This window comes from Meriones unguiculatus, chromosome 17, assembly GCF_030254825.1.
Source record: "Meriones unguiculatus strain TT.TT164.6M chromosome 17, Bangor_MerUng_6.1, whole genome shotgun sequence".
NCBI classification, from domain to species: domain Eukaryota; kingdom Metazoa; phylum Chordata; class Mammalia; order Rodentia; family Muridae; genus Meriones; species Meriones unguiculatus.
This window is the reverse complement of record NC_083364.1, coordinates 28,501,443-28,515,097: the sequence shown is the minus strand read 5'-3', so window position 1 is coordinate 28,515,097 and position 13,655 is coordinate 28,501,443.

Below are 13,655 nucleotides of genomic sequence, written 5' to 3'. Positions count from 1 at the left end.
TTTATTTTTGTAGGGTTTATTTATGTGTCTGCATGTAGGTGAATCTATATGCACCTAAGAAAAGGTGTCCATCATGGCAAGAGAGTTTTGGATCCCCTGGATCTGGAATTTCAAGAGGTTTTGTAAGCACCCAAATATGGGTGCTGTGACTCCAATTCTGATCCTCTGCAAGAGCAATGATACTGTGCTCTTAACTGATCCGACATCTCTCCTCAAATATTTCTTTTTTAACTACAATATTTATTTATTTATTTACCTACTTATTTATTTTCTTATATATTTTGCATATGTAGTCCACTGCATTTCCTTTTGGAACTGACACATTGAAGTCATAAGTTGCTTTACACACACACACACACACACACACACACACACACTCAAATACTCAAACCTTGGGAATGTGTTTGGGTTGAGAACTTTCTAAGGTCCCTTACAAGTCTTGCCTTCTATAATTCTGAAGTGATGCTGAAGCCACTTTTGTTATTTGTTTGTTTTGTTTTCAAAGGCTCCCATGCTGTGTTCAGGCATTATAGTGTCAAAGCACCATGTTTATTAACAACGCTCTTTCTGTGAGTCACATGGAGTTCAGTCTGACCCTGTCTCTATTCTCACATCATCATTCTCCAATAGTGTTGGTCTTTTCTTTTTTACCAAGACTTAAAGCCAAAGGTTTCCTCTCTGAGCTGGTGGCCTTCTCAAGTGTGGACAGGCTGTATGCAGCCACAGCTGTACCCAATTAACCTCTGTCTTTGGGGGCCAGGCCACGAGCAAGCATGACTCAGCAAGCCCAGCTTCCAAAGGAGTCCCTCAGTATGACAAGCAATCACTCATTTACATTTCCTCAGGCAGCAGTTGAAAGTTTAGAAAAGCTGTGCTTTCTTCATAGCTGGTGTCTCCAGTTCCAATTAAATGAACAACTTTTAACACATCCAAGGAAAAGCATATTGAAACTCTGTTCTGTTTATAGCTATATTATAAACTGTATAGAATACACACCACAAAGCCTACCATCCATGTAACCAAATATGGCTTACATTTATTTACTATGTTATAATTGATAGTTTTGACCTATCTAGGCAGTATTCCTGTCAATGATTGTTGAGTTGACTTTCTATTAGATAAAAAGTATCCAGAGAGGCCTTGGAGATGACTCAGCTGTTAAGAGCCTGCACTGACTGCTCTTTGCAGAGGGTGGGACTTCCTTCACAGAACCCACATGAGGTCGTTCCCAAACACCTGTAGCTCCAGCTCCAGAGACATCCGATGCCCTTGGCTTCTGCGGGTACCTACACCCATGTGCACATAACAGACACCCACAATTATGTTTTTGATGTTTTGTAAAAGGAGTATCAATAATACTCTGAACGCTTTTTTATACTCAGTAATACTGAGTCTGGTAAGCAGAAATGATGCACAGATGTTGTTTGGTTATTTTCCCAAAGGTGACCATTTGTAGTCTCATGTATTAGCTCAGCTGCCTAGGGGCGAGAAAAAAAAAATCGTATTTTTCCTTTTCAGTGTAGCCGCCCAGAGTCCCATCAGAAATACTCCCGCACCCTCTAGAACTCATGGCACTATTCTGATTCTTTTTGTTTTTATTTTTATTTCACTTTCAAATTTCACTACATTTAAAATTTTCTGTTTATATTTTAACTTTTTTCTTCTATGAATGTCAGCCTTAGAAAGACTGAATTGGAATTTGAGTCACATCTGTGCAGTTGGTCCTTCTTATCCACAGTCAATCAATTATAGATGAAATTATTTGAATTTAAAAAGATATGAGTCCTTAACATTTACAAACTTTTTCCATTGCTAGTCTCTAAACAATATAATATAAGTATTTACATGGCATTCAAAGGTATTAGGTATTAATTTAGAGATTGAAAGTACATGGGAGAATATAGGTAGCTTATATGCAAATATCACGCCGTTATAGGTAAGGGACTTGAGCATTCGTTTTGTTTGCTATCTGGGAGAAATTCTGGGACTAATCTCCTATGTATACAGAGAGGACACTAAAACTATAACAAGCCTTGTGGATCCTATGCGAGGCAAGGCCATCTGTGCTAAAGGAATGCTATGCTTATGTCAGGTTTCCCCCAAGAAGCAATGAGCAGAGTGATTAAGAGCTAGAATCCGTGGGTTATTAAACAAAAATCCCAGCACCTGGGGATGGGACAATAACTCCTTGTGAGTTATTGGTCAGGGAGATCACAGAGGCCCTCAAGGCGTTACGGGTTTTGATATTCCTCTTGGTTACCCGTAGGAATTAAATGGTAAAACCCTACACCACGTACCCAGGAGGCATGATACAGCTAAGCCAGACGGAAACCTTGCTAGAAGCCACCTTTGTACCAGCTAGCTCTCGTGGGGTGCTGTGCAGACTGCTGAAGAAGAAAAGCCATCGGTGGCCCTGCCCAGATGTGAACCTCAGGACCCATTCGGGCATCCTCTCAAACAAGCTGTGCTCACCTGTGCAATGTTGCCATGGAGCTTAGGCAAGCAGTGGTTTTCCAACTGGATTTTAGACCCACTCCACAGTGAGGGGATTTCATTCTTGGTAATGTACGTCTGATCCAAAACACATGGTATGGGGAGAACCCAGACCTTAGCAAGGAGCGGAATACTGTTGTTTACATAAGTTGATGTAGTGTCAGGCTGCCTTCCAAATATTTGTTTGCACAGATTCCAGGCTCAGCTTTGATCATAGAAGCCTTTACTTCTCTGAGTGGAGAGTACAGAAACCCATTGCTGTACAAAATGCTAAGTAACAGATAAGTGGGTACTCACCCCTAAAAAAGACTTTTATATCATTCCTTCTAAGGCTCTGGGAACATTGCAGAAGAGGGAGGAAGGCAGAATATTAGAGCTAGAGAAAAGCTAAATGACATCTCCTGGGCAATACACAGGAGTTGCAATCATGAACTCACAGCAGCTGCCTGTACCTGTGCTGAGTCTGCTTAAGAATGGGCCTATCACCAGTTGGTCTGGATGGGAACAAATAAGGGTCCCTTGGCTCACTGCTGACCTATTTGCTACTGACTGATAGACTCAGGTATAGTGAAATAATTGACTTAAGTTTCGGACCTGCCAGGGACCCCAAGAGGCTCCAATGGACACTTCTAATCTAGTGGTCACATAGATGACCTTGGTTAAACTAAATGGGTAACAAAGGAAAGCTAAAAGTCATAAAAGTGAGAAGCGGGGGAGGGGTAAAGGGAGGGCTGACAGGGATGGTAGGATATAAGAGAGAGTGTCAAGGACAGAGTAATCAGAATACATTATATGTAGATGTGTGAAATTGTCAATTTATCAGTCCAGATTAATTTTGAAAAATAGCCAGGTATTGTGGTATGTGCTTTTAACCCCAGCTTTCAGGAGGCAGGGGCAAGTGCATCTCTGACTCTGAGGCCAGCCTGGCCTGCATAGTGAGTTGCAGGCCAGCCAGGACCATATAGTAAGATCCTGTCTTAAAACAAAGTAATGATGAAAATAAAAATTAAATTAAAAAAGGAACTTTGCCTTATATGCATGGTATCGCATGCCTGTAATCCTAGCAGTTAAGAAGGAAGGTGGGGGAGTAGAGGTCGCCAGTTCGAAGACATCTTAAGTGTCTTAAGTGAACTTGTCAATGCAGATCTAAGGACTCCTTGTGAGCATGTGTAAGTGCTAGGAGTGCCTAGTATTTAGTATGTTTTGAGTATAAACTACATCAATGTGGGTAACGCCGTTTCATCGGCTAGAATCCTGGGTTGAAAAAGGAGGAGGCAAGTTGAGCACCAGCTGCTTCACAGTCTTGCTGCTGCAACCCCCTGCCATGGCGGTTGACCCTTCAGACTGTGAGCCAAGACAAGCCCTTTCTCCTTCATGGTGCTTCGAGACAAGCCCTTTCTCCTTCATGGTGCTTCGTCGGGTATTTCATAATAGCAGTGAGTGAGGTAACTAACACATCAAGGCCAGGTGAGTGCACAGACCTAAGGAAGCTCTCAGCAAAGAGAGAAATTTGAATTTATTTTCACTTTCTTTATGACTTGTCCATGTTTTGATTCAGAAACTGCTTTTTTAAATATACTGTCCTTTGTTGAAATATCAGGGAGTAAAAAATAACAAATATAATCTTTAAGCAAAAGTTGGCATTAATTTGGGCAATCATACATTTACTTAGGTGGCAATGATAATCTGACCTGCTGCATGTGTACATACTGACACAATATGCCTTTGCTATTTTTTTTCCTCATAAAGAAGTGGAGTTCACTGATCTTTTAAAATCTGGACTGGTCTTGTTTTGGCCAATAAAGAAAGATGGAAGAAGCGCCATGGTGTACTTCTGATCTTAGCTAGTCAGGAGTCTTGTGGCCTCTGCTCCTAGCCTCTCAAATAGATAACTCAACCACCACATGGATAAGCCTGGGCTAGCTGGCTAGATGCTGGAGACATCTAGCTGGCAGAGTCAGGGAACTTATGAGAATTACGGGTGATGGCCTTCGTGCATTTGATAAGAAAGGGAACCGTACCTGTCATGGGTACTAAAATCTGTCATGTCCTTGACAGATTGGGTGAGAGGAGGGCAGAAGAAGTAGAGATGCTGGTGGCAGGGCATGAGGGCAGCAATGGTTGTGTAAACTATGAAAAGCTTGTCAGCCTGTGCTGAGGGGCTGAGGACATTTCCAGATCCTGAACCTGTACACTGCTCAGTGTGAGATTTCTGCGTTCCCTGAGGGTGCCTCTGCTCCCTTATCACAGCACCTTGCCCATCAGGCCTCTTTCGGATGATGCTTGAAGATCAGATGTTTTCCAAAATGCCATCACAGAATTAACAACGACCTTGGGGCCGTTACCCACAACCTTCTGTGGTACCTGCTTTTAAACTGAGATTTTATTGGAGTGTATAAAATGGTAACCTATACAACTTCAGATCTTCACTCAATGGAAACTCTAATGCTGAAACTAATACAATCCCCTGCCTTCCACACACATATACAAGCAGGTTTGTACCTCATTACTGGTTCTAATGCTCTACCACTGTCTTTGTTTCCTACAAGTGATCAGCCAGTGTGTCAATACCCTAACACAGACCTATGAGGTCTAACCAGCATCTTCAGCCTTGATGTTTGGAATTTAAAATTCTGTTACAGCTTAAGCCACAGGTAGACTATACATTATATATATATATAATTTATATATATATTATTATATATATTTGCCCATTTGTTGCCATGGCCACCATAAAGAGATTCATGTTAATTTTAGAGAGTAAAATGGTCTATGTTTTGATATTCTTATATGAATCTTTATGCACTAGTATTAAAAAAGCATTGGCTTTCTTCCATCAGTAACTCTCAAAAGAAAGTGACAAGTTTGTCCCTTGTAACTCCAGAGGGATAGAAATAAATTCAAAAGCTAGAGGTGGCTGAAGGCAGAGTCCAGCTTAAGTAAAATAAGAAATATCAACAGTCTAGCCATTATACAACTGGGAGCTATGTATGCAGGTGAGAGCACTTGCTGCTTTGGGGGAGGAGCCAGACTTTCTTAGCACCTACATTGGGAGGCTCACAGCTGCCCATGACTAACTCTGGGAGATCTGACCTCTGAGATCTGTGACTCTGAGAGGGCACACGTGTCTGCATACTAGTGTGGACACACATACATCATAATAGATAACAAAAATAAATCTTTAAAAAAATGGTACAGACTGGCTTCCTGACTAGTTAGGACCTTAGGTAATCCAACACCTGAGTTTCAGATGAGCATATTTTCAAAAGGTCATGTCCGAACTCAGATGTCACTTTACTGACTCAAAGCCAAAAAGGAGGCCTCTTGCGTGGCAATGCTCAGACCTCCTCGTTCAGGGTTTCTAGAGCACAAAGCAACTTGTGCAGTGAGCCTGGTACCCCGTAACTCCTCGGTCCTTCATCTTACCGGAAATAGGTGTAATCCAGTGTGCAAGAGTTTCCAGGCTGGTTTTGTCAGAATGCTCCCCATACTGGTGGGAACAAACTAATCCTTGGAATCTCCAAACCTCACTGGCTTTTGCCTGGCTCAGTTCACAGGGAGGCAACAAGATTTGATGGGTGAAGCGGAAAATGGTGACATAAGTGACATTTCACTAGTCCTTGAGTTCAGTCAGGCCTGGGGCTCAGAGTTTTACAAAAATGGCATCTTTCATTCTCCACACAACTAGGTAAACAGCAGGGTCCACTTGCCTGATCTCACACACACAAAGTGAAGTTTGTAGGTTAACGGGTCCCCTATCCCATTCCTAAAGCAGTGACCTGGTTCAAAGCCTGCCCTTGTTCTCCAGCACTTGCAAAGGAAGGTTGAGGCAGCAGGACATATATATATATATATATATATATATATATATATATATATATATATATATATTTCTTTACTGAAGTTCAAAATGCTGATTTAGTGTTTTCTCTCCTACTTAATTCGAATCATCTGGGCAACACCGCCGTCCTCCTCCCCCTCAAGGAGTCCCTGAGGAAAAGAGAGCTATTCTGATTTCCAAAGCTCACCCGCCTGCCTGCCTGCTCGCCCAGATGCACGCCTCTGCTGAGCACTGTGCTTACTTGTGACCCAGGAATTCAGATTACTTACTTACTTAGCATCCCTCCCCTCCATTTCTAGCTCTTAAAAATTTGCATGGGATCCTTCAAAGGAAGTACTTATTACCTAAATGGTGCCTGTTAAGGAATTTCTTTCAATAGCAGAGAATCCCTATCTCCTTTGAGTTTTCTTTTCAAGCTTTTTCTGTTCTGTTCACATGCATTTTTTTTTTGGTATGATTAGAAGGTGTTAGAATTGGGGTGAGGGAGGGGGCTTTATTTATTCCCAGGGTGTTTTTAGCATAAGCAAGAACCACTGTGAGAGCTTCCCCCGCATTTGAGCGTCACAGACACCTCTCAGAGGGTGCGAGCAGAGCCCTCCTCAGGCTCTGCTGAGAAGATAGCAGCCTGCCATGTGGGGCTGAAGGTGATAGGGGAGGTGATGGGAGCCAGCTGGGAAGAGCACAGTGTTAAGCATGGTGAGATTCCATTCTGGAGCAGACCCTAAGTCCCCGGTGGTTGTGGGGCTTGGTCCTCCCGGCCCGCTCTGAAGCACACAGCTGGGCTGGTAGCAGATGGTTACTGGCCATTTAATGTCATTCCTAGTGAGAGTTTTCAGTCCCTGGGAACCAAATGTGAAGCAGTCTGGTTTGTGCTTGCTTTGTTCCTCATCCATCCTCTTGGATCGTGTCTATGAGTTAACTTCCCGGTAGACTCTGACTCAAGATTCCAACCCTAGGAACAGAGTTAATTATTATTTTTTGTTTGTTTGTTCATATAAAAGCACATTTCTTGAAAATATGCAGCATTGCCTAGGAGGCTCTTAGAACTCCTCCAAAATGACTGTGGGGAGCCCTGAACACAGAATGTACTGTCCCTCACAAATGAGCCAACAACGCATGTAGGCTTCAGAACTCAGTCTCAAGGAGACCAGGGGCTGGTACTGAACTCAGTCCTTCCCTTTGGTTTCAACCCAAGATCTCAGCCTGGGAGCCTTTGATGAGGTGGAGCTAGAAGCACAGAGACTACTGGGCTCTAGCACTTGGCTCTTTAGCTAATGTTTGATGTCTGATTTCCGGTCCTTTCTCTTCACAGTGACAGGGATCTCTCCCAGCGTGCCTTGCATTGCTAACTGTCCTGTTCTTGAACAGTGTTTAGTTGAGACGTTATACTAGAAACGCCATCTTTCTATAACACAGTAGAAAATATTTAGAGGTAGGTAGGAGGCTGGGGAGTTAGCTCACCCAGTTGGAAGCGTGCTTGTCTATCACGCATGAAGCCCTAGCTTCAGTCTCTACCGTATGCATGAATTGGGCTGACAGCTCATACCTATGATCCCAGCAATCGGGAGCTAGAAGCAGGAAAATTCAAAGTTTAAGATTATCTTAGTCTCCTTCGCTATATAGGGAGCTTGGGGCCAGCCCGAGCAAGTGACCCTGTCTCAAAAAAACAAAAAACAAAAACATCTATCTTTCTGTCCTTCACTTCTATAAATCCCATTTGTCCTGCACATTCTAAAAATCAAATCATCTCCTTTCAGGGTCATTGGCTCCAAGCACCAGAAAAGACTTTGGTTTCTCATCCAAAAGGGGGTATTAGAGGTTACTTACAAGGCCAAGAGAATGAGATTAGACAGCAGAGATCTGTATTAAAAGTCATATGTCAGGAGCAGTTGGGTCCATTGTAGTTGCTTTGAACTTCAATTGTCTTACTATTTGACCCTTGACCCTCGCGTGCTAAAGAGTCAAAGTCCTGGAATGCAATTGGTTAAGTTGCATGGTTCAAGCTTGGCTCTCTCTCTCTCTTTTTTTTTTTTTTTACTAAAGAGGTAATCGGAAACATTTGTCAGTGAACATCTAGTACATATGTGTGGCTTATTTTATACCTTAATGGTCCCCTCTAATGACCCACTCCTGTCCTCTAGAGAAGAACGTAATTATCCTCTAAAAGACTAGCTTTGTAAAAGTGAACAAATTCTACCATCAAATCCAGTTGCAACTTCCAGCTTGTTAATTTTGTGTATAGCTGTGTACTTCCAAAATCTTCACTAAAGCCCTCCAGTGTCGCTTAATGAACTTTTTAATTGGCTCTTTAAAATAGTAGCGCAATCAGCCTCCTCATTTAATTCATGAACAAAACTCTCCAGAAAGGCTGAAAGGGAAAGTATGAATCATCGTTTAAAGAGAGGCTTTTTAACTGTGCCATAAGACAAACAGGCACATTGATCAGTAAGTTCTCTGGGGCATGCTATATACCTCCATGGCGGAAAGCGACCAGGATCCCATCTCACCAGAGACAAGAAAGTCTTGAGGCTCAGGTGCAAGATGACATCTTGTTTTCAGAAGTGCCTGCCTCTGAGAACAATGGGCTGAAGTTTATCTTGGGGCTTTGAGTGCCTGCCATGGGTGGGCACGGAGTGACCTCTGGATCTATGTAACAAGTAGTACATGAAACTGGGACCACAGTCTTGCTAACAGGGGGAGAGTCATTTTGCATACACCTGTTGGAAGAACCTCAATTGTTAGAGGGTTAAGACCTTTGAAAGGGTCTTTAGGTAGCACAATCGTGCTCTTCCATGCCCAGAACCTAAGCAGAAGAAGAGTTAATCTGACCCCAGCGGTGACAATGTGATATGGCACTGATGGAGGACAGGTTCCTTCCCTGGTGAGATTTGAAGGGATCGCATGGGTGCACATATGGAGTTAATGAGTCTCGTAGTCTTATGATTTTGCTATTGTGATAAGCTAATGTTTTTAAGGTGAGAAATGAGTGTGTTTCTTCAGAAGGTGATGACCATATGATTCATTATTGGACCTTTGCTATTCATCCCCACCCACCTTGGGCAGTTATTTGCACATGGGTATAGGTCTAATCTTACTGGGCCTCAGGCAGAAGACGAAGGATTATATCTCGTCCTCCCCCAATAATGTTGGTCTAACAGATAGGGCATTCTCAGTATGTATTTGCTAAATGAATGAGTCATGAGACAGAACAAGGGAGGCACAGGGGTCCTTCTGGTCCAGGAAGAATTCTCCTCATTCACTTTAGCTTTTCTGTGAAATTAGGAGGTCGGGTATTAGCTTCATAGAGGATGTAAATAGGTTTTAACTTATATATATTATGTTCTTGGTCTCCTCTTATGGGGTTCTCTAGTCAGATATCGTATGACTATATAGCAGATTGTATACTGCTGCCATGAGTAAGCGAGATCTTGCCTAATAGAAAAAAGACTGGACATTTTGAAATTTCTCTACGTCTACTGAGCCATGTGTCCAGCTCACCTGTACGCTGCTGTATCTGTATTTTTTTCATAGAATGAAGAAGAAATAACTTGTGAAGGAAAAAAAACTTAACAAAACATGCAAAAGACATGAGTCACCACTGGTCCTTTAATCTAGTTAGAGTCTTACCCTCCAGGCAATTCCCTAGAAAAATCGTGTTTATCAAGCGTGCAGGTGAGGTGTACCTGGATTGCCAGTGCAGGTGGGAGGTGCCCACTTCTCTGACTGATAAGAACCACGTAAGATGCTTGTTTTGGATACAGGTGCAGAGCCCAACCCTAGAGTAAATGACTCAAAATCTCAAGAATGAGACTTGGGAGAAATAGTTATTTAAAAAAAAAAAAAATCCAAGATGGTTCTGACATGAAGCCAAGCATGGCAAGCACTGGTTTTGGTGGCTGAATTGTAGTCCAGAAGCATCCAGGGTGAAGGGAACAAAATAAAATGCCAGAAACACGTTTAATTGCCTTAACTGAATAACAGCAGGAATCGTGGAAACAGAGGCTCGCAGTTCTGTTTCCTGATGACAGACGCAGCGTTGCAGTGGTCTCTCAGTAGGAACCAGGTCTGTAATGTAGCCCGCCAAAACAGCTGTGGTGGTGATGGGCTGAACTGATTGTTTTCAGAGGAGAGATCTTCCTCCCTTATTCTGTCTTCCCGGGAGACAACTAGCCTACCTACTGATTTAATATATCAGTTATTATTTATAGTGGTAGAGTCAAGTCCTAGTGGTAGTAGCGAGATACTTTTTGCAGCGGCTATCATTTGTGAGTTTTCTCTGCACACCATCTTGGTTACCCTAAATAAAACCTCTTCTTATCTACATATGAAATGCCACCTGTTGGTGGACGCACTCTCGTGTGGGGTTCTCTCGATTCTCCAGGTCTCACATCCTGCTTGGCAGTTTGGAGTGAGATAGTTGAGAAGCATGGCATCAAAAGGGCTAGCTAGCATCCTTTATCCTGAAGCAGGCTGGATGGCTACATCTGTTATCACCAGAGGCCTGGCCTGTCTTGGAGAGAAGGGCAGCGTTGTTGAGTGAGCCCTCAGAGGCCACAACAGTGGCAAAGGTTACAGAGAGACAGACCTTTGAATCACAACAGCTTAAGACATTTCTTCGAAGTCAACATCTTTTCAAAAATGGGGCAACCTCCAGGGAGTCTGGGAGCCCGTTGAGGAACATCTTGGGTGGAACTCAACTGTCATGAAGCTTGGCCTATTGGTGTTATGCTGACTACGGGGGTCTGGAACAGGCAGGTGTGTGGACAAGGACGGCTGTCGCAGGCTTGGAAAGCTCCTCCTCTGTACCCAGACTACCGAAAGCTTTGCTCTTGCCCTCTGACCTCTACTGGGAACTCACATACCTTACCTTGAGCTAGGCCATTGGGAGCAATTGGGAGCAATTTGATAGCCTTTTTGCTTTTAAGAAGCAGCCTCACCTTTGACACTGGTTCTTTGAGCCAGGATTTAGGCATATAACCACAGATACCCAGGGTCCACTTAGGGCACTCAGCTCATCTGGCGACCTCATAGAAAGCAAAAGAAACGATGACCCGTGTGATTTTAACCATAAACATTAAACACTAGGGCTGGGTAAGAATCTCAGGCCATAGTCTGTCTCTTCTGCTCTTTCATTTCCCCAAGGAGTGATTGCCTGAGATCATGGATATCACAGTGGAGCCTGCCTGTCTCAGTGTGATGTGGCTCAGGTTATACACCCCACCGCTGTTTCCCACCAAAGGTCTGCTCCTCTTAACCATTCCTCAAGGGAAAGAATTTACCGTCTTGGGAGACAGAGAGGCCAGAGCTGAGCTCATAGAGTGTCACTCTGCTACTTCACAGCATCAGGTACAACACTGTGGTAGCTCTGTGGAAAGGGAGCTGTAAGCTGACACATAGCTGAGGGTCTCCATCAGCTGTGACTGAGGTTACAAACGAACACACTAAACGCTGTCTGGGTGACTACTGGTTACTCCCTCTGTGCGCACGTGTGTGTACAGGGATGCATGAGCAAAGGTTACATCAGGTGTACTTCAGGAGGACATCTGGTGTCCTGTTCCGATTTATCCCCTTCAGAAAGCCTCCATCACTGAACATAGAGCTAGACCGGCAGCCAGCAAATCCCAGAAATCCTCCTGTATGCATCCCACAGAGCACTTGGGCTGTAGGGTACAGCAAGGGGTCCTGGGGATTGGAACTCAGTTCCTCAGGTTTGTGTAAGCGGTTGCGGTTACCTGCTAAGCCATCCACCAGGTGGAAGTTTGTCCTCATCAATGACATGAAACAGTAAGCACCCATTGGTAGTTTTCTCTTCACCTCTCATCCTTTCCACCCCACCTCCTCATCTTCCTCTGTTTTCTCCCGAATCTCCCAAATCAAGGCTGCAGGAGTTCGTTGACTGAAGAATGAGACCACTTACTTTACAAGGCTCACCCACACAGCACTCACTCAGGATGCTCTCCTCCCTACTGCCTGACGAGGACAGCGCTTACTGGGAAGGCACACTTCCGCAGGGCACTGCATTTGCAGTCAGAAGCACCAGAGGTTACCAAGTGCCTGCTTATCCTGTGTCAAAATTCTTCTCGAGACTGCTCGCCACTTCAAGAAATTTTCCTTTATTTCCTGGAATTTTCCACAGGGTACCATGCCCCAAAGGTGAAATTTTTCTGGGGAAATATAAACATCCCATTTATAGATTTAAAAAACAAAACAAAACAAAACAAAACAACAACAAAAAAAAAAAACAGTCACGTGTGCGTGCCGTTTTTAGGAAGAAAAACTCTCCGACCAGAAGATCCAACTTCTCAACATCTAACTGGCCCCTGAGAATGTGATCCTCTAAGCTAAGAAGAGATTTCCAGAAATGAACATGAGAAAAGGGGAGTTTGGAGGCAGTGGTGAGAACAGAAGTTCTTTAGAGAAAGAAAAGAGTGGGCATGCAGATGAAGGGGGCTGCCTTAGGGCAGACACCCCGCACTCCTGCTCATTTTATTCCATTCATTAATTGCTACCCGGGCTCCTGGCTCAACTGTTAGTCAGGCTGCATGGCCTAGAGCATTGCTTCTCAACCTTCCTGGAACTGCAACGCTTTAAAGCCGTTCTTCGTGTTGAGGTGACTCCCAACCATAACATTATTTGGTTGCTACTTCGTAACTCTAATTTTGCTACCGTTATGAACTGTAATGTAAATATCTGTGTTTTCCGATAGTCTTAGGCAACCTCTGTGAAAGGGTCATCTGACTCTCCAAGGGGTCACCATCCACAGTGGAGAACCACTGGCCTAGAGCAAGAGACGTCTTCCCCCTGCAGCTGACGCGGTGACCCACACATTTGCTTTAAGAAAAAAAGATGTGGCTAAATCTCTGGCATGATGAATGGCTTCCTCGGCAACAGAAGTATGGAGGGAAGTTGGGGTGAGCAGAAAGTGTGTCTGTTGGGGTAAGGAGAAGGCGTGCAGGGCATTTATGCTGGATGCAGCTGTGATTAAGAGCAAGGGTCAGCAGAAGGCCAAGGCTGGCCTGACCTGCTGTCTTAGGAACAGCAGGCTAACTGAGGGTGCCTCAGAGCATGCAGTTGGCAGAGGATGTAATGGAATTCACACCTGCTGGTGGCAGGGTGGCATTGATGAGCTGACTTAAATCCCTAAGACCCATAAAGGAAGGAAAAATCTGCAAGTTGTCCTTTGACCTCCACTTGAATGTACATATACACATCTCCATACCCTCTCTCTCTCTCTCTCTCTCTCTCTCTCTCTCTCTCTCTCTCTCTCTCTCTCTCAATATCATACATATACATATGTGCTTTTATTGGGGATCCCAATCTT